Genomic DNA, 13410 nt, shown 5'->3' on the forward strand with positions numbered 1-13410 from the left:
AAAGGAGCTCTTTCCTGCAGGCATGCACATTTGTTCCCCTCCGAGGGACTATTGCACATGAAGAACAGTTGCAAACCATCCTGGGTTTAACATTTCCCCTCCCTGCACTGGAAGTGAGCCTCATCTTCACGTTACAACAACAACAACAATAACCAAAAACAAAAACAAAAACGAAAATGGGGTTAGTAACTGGGAACCTCAGAGAATTGCTACAAGAATAAAAACATGCTCCATCAAATTATGATTTTTTTTTTTTTTGGTCACACTCGAAACACTTGGACCCCGAGAAGTCTTTGATGGTTTAGGATTCTAATTTTCAAAGGGAAATTTGATTTCTGCAACAGCTGAATGGAACATCATATGACTCTAGGAGAGTGAATGATATGTCTTATAAGGTGGTATTTATTTATTTATTTATTTATTTATTTATTTATTTATTTATTTATTTATTTTTGAGGCAGGAAGTCACTCTGGATTTTTGCTGCTTAAAACAGGGCAATCCCTGCTCACCAGTGGCTTACCCTGGATCTGGGAGGAGTTAAGGAAAAGAGTAGGACATTAAATATGATCAAAATTCATTGATTACATCTATAAAGTTCCCAAAGAACTAATAAAAATTAAAAGGGCTGGTCTCTCTTAACCAGTGAGCCTTGTTTCTGCATGACTTAAACACTGGCGTTTACCTATCGAGTCTATATATAAGCTACACTCAGAGTCCAGTCACAACCAACACATGTTCTGGTACGAGGTGGTCACGGGCCTGAATTTAATCCCTGTATCCCATATGCTGGCTATGATGACTTAGATCTGTAATCCCGTACTGGAAGCAGGAGGATCAGAGATCCAAAGTCATCCTGGGCTACATAGTGAGTTCATGGCTAGCCTGGGCTATATGAGATACTGTTTTAAATAATAAATATGAAAAATTGCCTATACACACTCTCTCTCTCTCTCTCTCTCTCTCTCTCTCTCTCTCTCTCTCACACACACACACACACACACACACACACACACACACACTTTTTTCAAGAAAGGTTGTTTTTTTTTTTGTTTTTCATAGCCCTGACTGTCCTGGAACTCGTTCTGTAGATCAGGTGGCCTTGAACTTAAGATATCTGCCTATCTCTTCTGGGATTAAAATCATGCACCACCGGACCTGACCCCCTTTCAAGAGCTAAATCAAGCAAGAGTATTAGAAACAATAACAAGTGAACTACATTTTCTTAGGGAAGGATGTTTGTACTACTTGAGTTCAACAATATCAAAACTCTCTTCTCGTCTCTAAATTGAACAATGTACCTTATTAAACTGCTTTTCAAAAGTAGTTTCTTTAACTTTCCTTTAGAAAATGGAACTCTGTGTCTGAACATTTATTGTGAAGGGAGGTTGGGTTTTCTCCAAAGCCTTCTCTGTATTAATGGAGATAATATTGTTTTCTGTGCTTTGTGTATGTTGAACCATCATCCTGTCTTTCTGGAATTATGCCAACTTGAGCATAGTGAATGATATTTTTAAAGTATTGATTAATTGATTTATTTTTAATTTTAAATGCTGTGTGTGGGAATTGAGAATGTGCATGTGAGGAAAGGTGTCCACAGAAACAGAGGTGTTGGGTTCCCCTGGAGCTGGAGGTCCTGGTGGCTGTCAGCTGACAAACATGGGCACTGGGAATTGAACTCGGATCCTCTGTCAAAGCAGACTGGGCTTGAGCCATCTCTTTGACTCTTTTATTTATATTATGAATACTCTTTTTGCTGTATTTTTGAGTTTGCTGATAATTTTCCTGAAAACATTTACATTTCTGTCCGTCATGGAACTTGGTCTGTAATCCATCTGGACCTGGCCTTTTTAGTTGAGACTAAATGTTTTAATAGTCATATTGATTACAGATACTGATGGTCTACATTACTATGTTCTTATACTTGTACAGAACGGAATTTGATTGAATTCATCCTTTATTGTCCTATCTGGGTCCTCTCTCACTCCCACTAATCTTATTCCTCTTCCCAAGTAGTCCTTCCCCTACATTCACACACACACACACATACATTTGTACTCACGCTCACACACAGGCTCACATACAAACACATGTATACACTCATATACACATATATACGTGTACACATACATACATGCACATATACATACATGCACACGCATACACATATGCACACACATGTACACACAAACTCACGTACATACATATACTCACACACTCGTGTACATACATATTCACACATGTATACATACTCACACACCCTCATATTCATACACATACAGACAGGCACACATAGACACACACACACACACACACACACACACACACACACTTGTTCATAGGAGCATGGACACATTACAAAGTAGCTCTACTACTGAGGAAAATCTCTTCCTCTTCCCAATCACTAATTGCCCAGAAATCCTCAGATATATGTGGGGCCTCATGAACTCCTCTTCCTTCTCTGGCAGGGTATTGATGGGCAGATTTTGTGCAGCGCTTGTGCAGGTAGTCATGGTTGTGAGTTCGAGACGGGAACTGCCTTATCTGCCTGGAAGTCAGCACTTCACCCTGCTCCTCTCACTCACGTTGTTTCATTTATTTATTATCCATGTGTGTGTTGCACATGCATGTGTGACAGTGTGAGTGTGACTGTCAAAGGACAACTTACAGAACTTGGTTCTCTCCTTCTACCAGGGTGGCTTTCAGAGATCTAACTCAAGGCATAAGGTGGCAAGCACCCTTCCTTGCTGTGCCACCTTACCAGCCCAGATACATCTCCCTAAACTCCCCCACCTTTCAAAGTTAATGCTGAGAAATCTGTGGCTGTTTACTGTGCTGTTGTAAGTGACTTGGTGTTTCTCTCCTGAAACGTTCAATGTCCATTCTTTGCTCTGTAAAGAGTTTTGACTATAACATGACTTAGAGATATTCTTTTCTTGCAAAGAAAGGCTTCTTGCATCTAGATGAGCATTTCTTTCCTTAGATTTGAGGAGTTTTCATCTATGATTTTATCGATGGCTTTAACATAACATTCTTCTCTCTCTTCTACACCCATGGTTTCTAAATTTGGCCTTTTTGTAGTGTCACACGGCTCTTGAATGTCCTCTCCTGCTTTCCCATTGTCTGCATGCTCTGACTCTTCCAACTTGTCTTCTTTGATAACCTGTCACACCCAGGTGAAGCTTTCCATACAGCCTTTTCTTGGGTTTATTTGACTATTTCAAGCTCTCACATCTTTCTCATTATTGAATTCTACTTTCCCATTCTGCATTGACTTCCTCACTTCGTTCGGCTCTTTGGATTTCGAATCTGCGTCTTCTTTGGTTTCTTTGAACATACTCATCATTTGTCAAAGGTTTCATCAAATTTACTTTCATTGAAGAACCTACGTAATTAGTAACTTTTAAAAATTAATTAATTTACTTTATGTATATGAGTGCTTTATCTGCATGTAAACCCGTGTACCAGAAGAGGGCATCAGACCCCACTGTAGATAGCTGTGAACCACCATGTGGTTGCTGGGATTTGAACTCAGGACCTCTGGAGGACTCTTAACCCCTGAACCATCTCTCCAGCCCCCTCAAATTAGTAATCTTACAGGAATTGTACTGCTTGGCTTTTTTTCATGCTTCTTGTGTTTTTGTATTGGGACTTCCATATCGGGGGTCAGGTCTCGGGGATGTTTTTATTTCGCTTTGTTTCGATCGCTCTCATTTTCTCGGTGGAAGTGGTCTCAGTGTTCAGGAGGGACCAAGTAGCAATGAGTTCACCGCATTGCACTTCTCTGCTAGGCTGGCGGCTGGGACATCGGGCTCAGTTGTGTTCCACTAGAGATAGATTTCAATTACTTTCAACATGTCGGCCCACTATGAGCAAGCCTAACAACGCGACAACAGAGCATAACCTTTAAACTCTAATCTTGGGGAAATGAAGGGAGCACAGACAAGATGGCGTCCTCTAAGATATTAGCTGCTGTAGGTACGAGTGGCATGAGAGAGAAACGAGGGGAAATGGTGTTTGGTTTCGGGCTGATGGAGAAAAGTATAGAGAGGAAAGTAGATCACAGGGGAACAGTAGGGACAAGGAAGGGGTGAGGGGAGTTTGGCTAAAGGTCTCGGAGTGGACAGAAAGAGGTAAAGGCAAAGAGATCCAGGTCTTGGGAAGCCGAGCCCCAGACACTGCAAAGCACGTGAAATTATGTGCGTTTGGAAAGCCCATTGAAGGGGAGATGAGAAAAGTAGAGAGGGCATAAAAGGAAACAAGAGATGACGTGAGATCCTGAGGACAAGTAGGACAGAGGTAGCTGCCTGCAACAGTGGCACTGGGTATAAATAAAAGGACATGGAGAGAGCTCTGGCCTGGCTAGAGAATGAGTGTCACATTACCTGATTGATGATGACAGCCTTGCTCATTCTCTCTGTGCTCCTTCAGACACCCCCTGATGCTTGTCACACCCTTGGGTGGTCCATCACGGATCAAGTCACTGATGTTGGTCCCAGCTCTGGGCAGTCCTCTGGGTGGGGGAAGCCCTTCGGAGTTCAGGTTGAAAATACTCTTCTTGACTCTGAGTGGTCCTTTTTGAGGGTTAGGACGGGTCAGGCACAGGGTTGGCTCCATAGTGGTGGTCCCTGATAGGGCAGGCCAGAAATGCTGGTCTGGTGGTCCATCAGAAGTTCCACCGCAAATGCTGGCCCCTCTCCTGAGCATTCCCTACCAACATCGGGCATGCTGCTTGGAATCTATGTCTAAGTTCTCCACTGCAAGGGCTGTAGTGCAAACATTTTTCCCTTCAGTCTAAGGGTATTCTGTTGGCCACGCTTGGGTATGCAGACCTTGGACATTTGCTCTGGAGCTCCCGAGAGTGCAGTTCATTGGGTGTTTGGGGCTGTCAAACTGTGACTGGGTAAGCATCTTGATAAATGGCATGTTCCCATTGCTCAGGTTGAGCACCATGACTTCTGACTTTTTTCCTTTTGAATACAACACCTCAAACTCACTGCTACCTCTTCCTCCTTGGATATTGAAAACGCTTCCTCTGAAAGAATAAGAGTGATAACAACAAAACAAAATAATTTTTATTATTTTCTCCGTTTAAATGTCGTTAGTAGGAGGACAATGCTGACTGTCTGTGGTTCTTTGTCTTGAGTGGCTCCAGTGACTGTCTCATGGGAGGTGGCAATGTCCCAGAATGAACCAATCTCTCTGGGACAGATTTTGGTTTTATTCTTGTTTTGATTTATAAAGTTTCCTATTTTACTTCATTATTAGACTTGAGATTTTTGGCTGCCCCCACATCTTCTGGTACCTATTATCCAACTTTACCCAATTTATTCTCTGGAGACTTAGCAGACCAGAACTGCATTTTGTTTGTTTTCATAGATCTCTCTTCTTTGCTTTTTGGTTTGTTTTTTGTTTTTTAAAAAACTGGCTGTCTTACCTACTTTTCTATTAATGTAATAAAACGCCATGACCAAGTCACCTTTACAGGAAACATTTAATTTGAGGCTTATGGTTCCAGAGGGTTAGAGTCCATAATCGTTATGCTGAGAAGCATGGCAGCGGGCAGGCAGGCATGGTGCTGGAGCAGTTAGCTGAGAACTCATGTCTTGATCCGCATGCAGGAGTCAGGGAGATAACTGAGAATGATGTGGGCTTTTGAAACCTCAAAGCTAGCCTCCTCCAACAAGGCCACGCCCCTTAACCCTCCCCAAACAGTTCTACCAATGATGGGGACCAAGCATTCAAATATATGAGCCTATGGGGGGCGCTGTCATTCAAACCACCACCCTGGCTTAACTTTTTTCCTTTCTTTTTCTCTTTTCTTTTCTTTCCTTTTTCTTTTTGAAGCAAGTTCTTCAACTTTATTTGACATTCAGTAGGTTACTTCTCATCCACAATGACCGTCTGTAGATTTTTGAATGTGGTAATGGGCATGTAAGTTTCCAGTGTGTAGAGCTTGTTTGGTGAATCCTCATTCCCATTACATTTTTCTGGACAAACGTACTTGGATGCTATACAGAGCATTCCTTATTCCCTTGCCTCAGACGGCTTTATTGAGCCTGGTGTCACCGTGAACATCTGGAGTCCCCATCTACTTCATGGTAAATTTCTGGATTTCTTTGAGTGCCCAAGGGGGCATACTTCTTGAAGCCCATTCCATGGATGTGCTTATGAAAATTGATGGTATATTCTCCGGCCACCACCTCATGGATGGCAGAATAGCCCTTCTTCTTCTTGCAACCCTTCTTTGCAGGAGCCATTCTGCTGGGCTCAAGTTGGAAATGAGGGGTGTCAGGAGCCATCATAGGAGAAGCTAATAACTAGGTGAATCATCCTGAGATGAGTCTCCCTTGGATTAAAATCTATGATGGATTTGCTCCCATAGGCAAGGCCCAGGAGAAGTTCATTGTAGGAAAGATTCCTGCTATTAATATGTTTTTCCTGTTATTACTAAATATGTAATTATCACTAGGTATTAGTCTGCCCTTTTGAGCAGATCTCTTCTGAACAACAAAGATATACTGTCTTGTAGTGATGCCATATAGACAAACAGATAATAATTCTATAGAATTCCTGATTTGATTCAAACAATTTTTAGGAAGAAGGTTTTTAGAGATGGTCTTAGTTGCTAAAATGATGGAATAAATTTAGAATCAAGAATAGAATGTACCCACTCCTCAGAATGGTAAGTAAAGGCTGCATAATAAGAAACACAGTGAGCTTTCATAATGACACACGCAAAAAAAGAAATAGACCTGGGACAAATTTATGTTCAAGGAAAAACACTTAGGTCCAAGGATACAGTCACAGGTGTGCACTATGGTAGGCAAGGCCGTGAAAAAGTATTGCTTTGAACTTTTAATGAGTATATTATAATGAAACACTGCTTTGAACTTGATATCAACATCCTTCTGTAACTCCCATTCTATGTAACATTTTATCTCTGAGGTAATTTTCTAAAGAACTTTTTGTCTAAGAAAGTATAAAAGACTAGAGAAAAGAAATAAAGTGGTTGGTTGAATGGTTTGGTCTGGGGAACTTTGCCCCATTCACCCATCTATCCATCCACTCAAATCTATATGTCTGTTTGTCTATATGTTTGTGTGTAGGTATGTGTATGTATGTAAGCATGCATGAATACTTGTGGAGTTGATTGAGACAGATGGCTGGACTCGGCCAGAGTATAGGTGTAGTAATGTTTGAATGTATGTATGTCTGTGCATATTTACCTGTATACATCTTAATTCTTTTCCTTTCCTTCCTCCCTGGTTCACAAAGAACTAACCAGATTTTACAGAGAGGTTTCTGGCTCATTCCCCAGAGGAAGGAGCACCAGCAATAAATCTTTTCACTTATCCCCTGCTGTTTTATGATGAGGTGATAATCAGTTTCTGGCCTCAGAGGAACTCAGACAGGCAGGTCAGCTACTCCGGCAAAGTAACAAGACTTAAGGCAAGTAAACATTTTATTATTATACAGCAACCCTAAATATCGAGTAAGACCACGTCTTACCCCAGCTGAGGCTCTTTCCCCCTCTGCTGCCTCAAGAAGAACCATAAACAAGAAAGAACTGCTGACCTCCAGCAAATGGGCACAAGGGATTGTGGGAAGGAAAGTCTTACTTATTAAAGGATCTCTTTGGAGGCTCTGGAGATTAGTGGTTCTCAAATTTGACCTTGTACCAACATCACCTAGGACGAGTTTTATACCACATATCATTCAACGTTGTCCTCAGAGTCCCTGATTGATTAAGGAGGTCAAGTAGAGAAGTTCACCTCTAGCGAGTTGTCAGGTGCCGTGGATACTGCTGACCTGGAAGCGCTTGTCAGAACCACTGGTGTCAAGACAGGTGTTCAGGAGGATGCGCTTAGAAGCAGGGAATCCCATTTACAGACAACGGTTTTACAGACAACAATTTACAGACAACTAGACCAGGCGGTGACTAGAAATTCGAGAAGTGATTGGATTCTGGACAGGATTCAAATGGCTATCACAGGGATTTTCAGATTTAGGCATTATGGGAGACAGAATTGAGTACAGGATTTTGGACAAAGCAACAGGATCATAGGAGTTGATAGTGAGGTGAGAAAGACTTCCAGGGAAAGTCGAGAATTCAGAGATTTTTGGTGCAGAACATTTTGAATTGGGATTCCTGTAAAGATACAGAAATGTCAGTGAGTCTGTTTTAGAGCAGTGGATCTCTGGGGTGAGTTCAGGTATAAAAGTAGAAAAGCGAGGCTCATTGGTGAATACTCGGTGCCTTGAAGACCAGCTGAGATGATTTTTGTCAAGAGTAGAGATAAAATGATACTCCAGGTATCGCTCCCCTCATTGGAGGTCAGGGCCCTGTGGTGAGACTGAGAAGTGGTTGCGAGGAAGGTGAGAACACAGCCTGGTGAGTGTGGAGTTCTGGGGGTCAAGAGAAGCCTGCGTTTCCTCAGTTCTGGATCACCTTGTGTTAACAGTTACAAAGTTCCCTGCAGAGGAGGCGGTAGCTAGCAGCATGGCTTATAGCAGATTTTGCAGTGACTCCTATAGGTAAGTAATTCCGCCTTGGGTACAATGGCAACTGTGACAGATACCTTATGCCACTGCACGCTGTTTTTGTTTTTGCGACTGAAACTCACGCTCCGCACAAGTTAATCACGGACACAGGCAGAAGTCTTCCTTTCACCCCCAAGCAATCTGTCTAGTTAACTGTTTTTCTCAAAGCAACCGGTCCCATTTTTGCAAGATTAAGCTATAAATCTGAGGAACTGCATGTGTGGTCGGACGGCTGGGAACTTGTGTGGGCGCACTTGATAGATTTTTCAGAGGGCAGGGCTTTTCCTGTCCTGTCCTTTCATTTTCTGGGAGTGCTTCTTGGGAGTCTCATTTTTTTGTGAAGTAAAAACAAATTATAGAAAAGAAATGCTTCATTCATTAAGTTCTGAGCAATCCCTTGGGTTTGTTTTCATTTGCAGAGCCGGTGGCAGCAGCCGTGGTCACAGCACCAGAGGACCTGGGTCAGGCTGGCATTGGCCAGGACAGAATGTGGATTTAGTGATACTAAGCAAGGCCACAGCAATTGGGTTCTCCAGGAATCCTGAGGCTCCGGGAAGCAATGCGCCTTTGGGTTAAGAGACAAAATTCTACATTAGCGACTCCGGTTAATTCGGCCAAGAAGACTTAAGAAACACAAGGTCCCGGACCCTCCCTTTGTATCCAGGTGCCAGCCAGTGCAGGTCCAGCAGCTGTATTCTCCACACTCAATCTCCACTGTTCTCAGAGCAATTAGCAGGCTTGTTTCCCTGTAACAAATACAGCTGCTGGCAACTCAGGACACTGGCAGTGTGGCTGCTGTCCCCTCTCTTATGAAGATATATCTGAAGATGAGACAGTCTTGTTCAGGAGAACCTTACAGAAAAGCCACCACATACAACTTTACATAGCTCTGTGTGTGTGTGTGTGTGTGTGTGTGTGTGTGTGTGTGTGTGTGTGTGAGTCACAATTTCTTGGGACTCATATTTAAGTAGGAATCATACATGAAAAATGCCACACATGATTTTTTGCTTGGAGGAAAAATTCTATAAGAAACAGCATTACTGTCCTAGATAAATCAGGTAAGGAAGATGGCCATGTGCTGAATTGCTATGGAGGACCCAAGTGTCGGGGGTCTCAGTTTGCTCCAGAAGAGGTGTGTGAGAACAGACAGCCCCATGTATGTCATTCCTCTTGGGAACTGCTCTCTGCAGAAACTGCCAAGGCCGGGTGTTACAGGACTACCATGATTGAAAAACAAATATGCTGATTATTCCGATTTACTTTTTAAATGAATTACTGAAGCGCTGAGAGCCAAGGATGTGGTCGTGTCTTATTCAGCAAACATTTTTAAAATATTTAAGTCAGTGATCTATGTGTTGGGCACATTAGTAAACAAAAGGGACAGAGATATCTGCCTATTTGTGGTTAAAAATTCTAGTGGAACGAATACCCAGGGACATAACTACTAGATTAGACAATAGTTTGGAAAGCCATTGACATGCTACAGACAGGGCACAGTGTGGTAAGGGGTTGGGGATGGGGCAATGCTACAGAGGGGTTGGGGTGGGGGTGGAGCAAGTTGCCAATTTAAACAGAAATGACAGAGTAGACTCTGTGGACCAGGTCATGCTGGAGTAAGTGTTTGCAGCAGCTAAAGGTTAGGTAAGTGGATGGGAAGGTGCTCCTACCAGGCTTGTATTAGGAATAGCACAGCTATGGCCAGAGCTGGGTAGACAAAGAGGAATTCAAAAGGAGTCAGAGTCGGAGAAACATTGGGGAACCTTGCCTGTGCAGGGTCTTCTTGGCCATATGAAGGACTTTGACATTTATCAGAGTAAAACCGGAGGCTTGGAAGGACATTAGGTAGAGAAATTACGTTAAGAGCTGAGAAGCGTTCTACGAAAGCCATTCTGGTTTCTGAGAATTGTCTCTTGGAAAGACAGTTGGATAAAAAGACCAAGGGGGAGGCTGAAGCAAGGCTCCAGGCGAGGAGAGGGCTATGGGATGGAGCAGGGCTATGAGTGAGATGACCCAGTGAGAACACCACGCAGTTACTCAACTGCAGTGAGAGAGAATTTCCATCCTCTGAGATGAGAGAAATCTCAAATGGAAGAGGTTTAAGGAAGAAAAGGAGAACTTTGTTTTTAGACACAATTGTGGCTTCTCTCAGGCGTCCCAGGAGACATGTCCAGAAGGCAGCTGCCTGTGTCTCAAGAAGCACGCTGGTCACAAGATAGAAATGTGGGGTTTGTTGGCATATGGATAAAAGAATTCATTAAGAAGTTGAGCGCACAAGGAAAAGAAACCGAAGGACTGCTCCCTGGGGGAAGATGAGAAGATCTGGGAGATGGGTACTGAGACAGACGGAAGAAGACGAGACAGAGGGACCCAAGGCAAATGAAAAAGGGTGTGGGTATCCTGGACGCCAAGGAAAACCAAGTTAAAAGGAGGTGGTCAAACGCCAGAATTGCAGAATAGTAACACCTGCATGATAGTCTAAATGAAAAAATTTGTGCGAATTCCTAATCACAATGTTTGGTTCTAGGAAGGGCTCAAAAATCACACTTGGTATTTTTATACCTGTCCCCGAGAAAAAGAAAACAAAACCTCACTATAAAGCTGCCCAGTTCCTACGATGACCTCCAGAGGGCACTCGAGGACTTTCTTCCCTGTCAGTTTTAGGCGTGAGGTAAAATGGATTCCCAGAGCAAACAGTTCTTCATATGAAAGGCTCGAAGATCCAATGCAGTGGGTGTCAAATGTCTGTGTGGACAAGAATTGCTTGGTCCTGTTAAAATGCTGATCCGAGCCAGGGAGATGGCTCAGTGGGTGAAATCACTGGTTTGGCACCCCTTTTGATCTGTAATCTTAGTACATCTGTGTTGAGATTCGAGGAACATGGCTGGAACCTTACCGCCGCTCCTGGATGAGACAGTGGGGCAGAAACAAGGAAGATTATGCTGCATAGTGCTGTTAGATCTCAAAGAAGCCCAGGACAAGTATCACTCAGTACCTGTGGCTCCTTCCAGCACTTCTCACCCAATCTGCTACACTAACCCTCTGGGGGAGGTGGAGGGGTGCGCTTCTGCTTTCCCTTCCAGAGCCTGATCCCTATATAACTCAGCCATTTTGGCTACTCTGGTCTCTTGGCTTGGGTGCCTCTCATGGTCACATGTTCTTCTCTTGCTACTGTTTCCCCATCTCTCTTCAATGTTCTAGTTTAGTCTGTCAGCCATGTATAGCCTGGACTCTTCCCTCTGCATGCTTTCTTCCCTATAGCTACAATAAATCTTCTAGTTATGTCTTGTTAATCCCACGGGCGTTATGGGGGGGGTGATAAGGCCACTACCACAACTTTAAAGCCATATTTGAAGCAAACGTTAGTTAAATACTGGTCAGGAAGATATCTATCCGGGTCCATTTCTGGGTTCCAAGAAAATGGCCACGAGTCACACTTTGCAGAAGCTAAAACCCCACCAGGCCACTATATTTCCCATCAAATCTAATCAGGGAACAAGCATACATCCTGACATATTTCCTGTCCACATACCTTCTGCCCACTCATGATCAAACATGTCCAATGCAATAGGTCAAACAAACATATGACAAACAGAAACTTACTCTTGTCTTGACTGCAAACAGAACCCTTAACCTGCAAGGTATGTTTTTCCTGTTTCGGTCTCCCAGTAACAGGCAGGGTGTGCTGCTCTTGTTCCTGTTTTTGGTTTCACTCTCCTCCTTTTTTATTTCATTTTTCTTCCATTCAGGTGGAAGGCAGGAGTCAACACCTGAAAATTGTTCTCAAATGCAAACATGCTTGCACTCACATAAAACAGATAAAGAAAAATACAAAGACCATCTTTAAACATAGATTCACAAGAGGCCCAAATTGCTACTGTCTAGAATCTTGACTTTTTTTTCTCCATCAGTCAAAGAATTAAAAGACAGAGAAAAAAATCCTTTAGCATGACAAGTAGCAATGGAGAAATCTCGAACACTATTTGTGCTGGCGGATTTTGTGTGCTTGACACAAGCTAGCTTTATCTGAAAGGAGGGAATTATAATTGAGAAAATGCCTCCACCAGATCCAGCTGGAGGGCATTTTCTTAATTAGTGATCTATGGGGGAGGGCCCAGCCCACTGTGTCATGTGTGTGTGTGGGGGGGGTGGTATCCCTGGGCTGGTGGTCTTGGGTTCTATAAAAACGTAGGTTGAGCAAGCCATGGGGAGCAAGCCAGTAGGTAGCACCCCTCCGTGGCCCCTGTATCAGCTTCTGCCTCCAGGTCACCGCCCTGTTTGAGTTCCTGTCGTGACTTTAATGATGGACTACAATGTGGAAGTATAAGTCAAAACCCTTTCTTCCCCACCTTGCTATTTTAATCACAGCAATCGAAATTCTAAGTCACCATTTAAGTTTCTGAAGCGTCTTCCTCCCCTGTTATAGTGTTGGTGAGTTTGGACAAAGACATGTCCTAATGTGGCCTTGAACTTGTTGAAACACTCCATCAGTGGAGACCCTATTGGCAGGAGGAAAAAAAACCCACAGAGTCTTTCTTTGTTTTAAGCTTCTAGACTTTTGTCTCAGGTCATGAGGGAGAGAGAGAAGTCAGCCATCTTGGAAGTTCACCATCTTTAAAGTCTATCCATGGCCCCTTTGCCTCTCTGTCTGCCTATTACGGAGTCTAACTCCTAGATTCTCAAACCACCAGAGATTCTGACTGCATAAATCAGAGGTAGGCTGGAGGACTTGTTTTTTTTTTTTTCCACCTGGAGGAATTCTTATACATATGCTGCCACATTGCCCGAGTGGGAGAGCCAAAAATAAATTAGAAGAACTAACCTATAACAAATATTCTATCCCTGTTGTTTTCTTGGGACTTCAGAATAAT

General features: G+C 43.1%; 1 long non-coding RNA gene across 1 annotated transcript; it reads right to left on the reverse strand.

Annotated features, from left to right (window-relative positions):
- Positions 1 to 8220: 8220 nt before the first annotated feature.
- On the reverse strand, positions 8221 to 12225 carry LOC116891003. Its single transcript, XR_004386803.1, has 3 exons — positions 12143 to 12225; positions 11102 to 11443; positions 8221 to 9107 (listed from the first exon to the last, which is right to left on the reverse strand). It is a non-coding gene; the product is annotated as an uncharacterized LOC116891003 (long non-coding RNA).
- Positions 12226 to 13410: the final 1185 nt, after the last annotated feature.

Source organism: Rattus rattus, chromosome 2 (genome assembly GCF_011064425.1).
Source record: "Rattus rattus isolate New Zealand chromosome 2, Rrattus_CSIRO_v1, whole genome shotgun sequence".
NCBI lineage: Eukaryota > Metazoa > Chordata > Mammalia > Rodentia > Muridae > Rattus > Rattus rattus.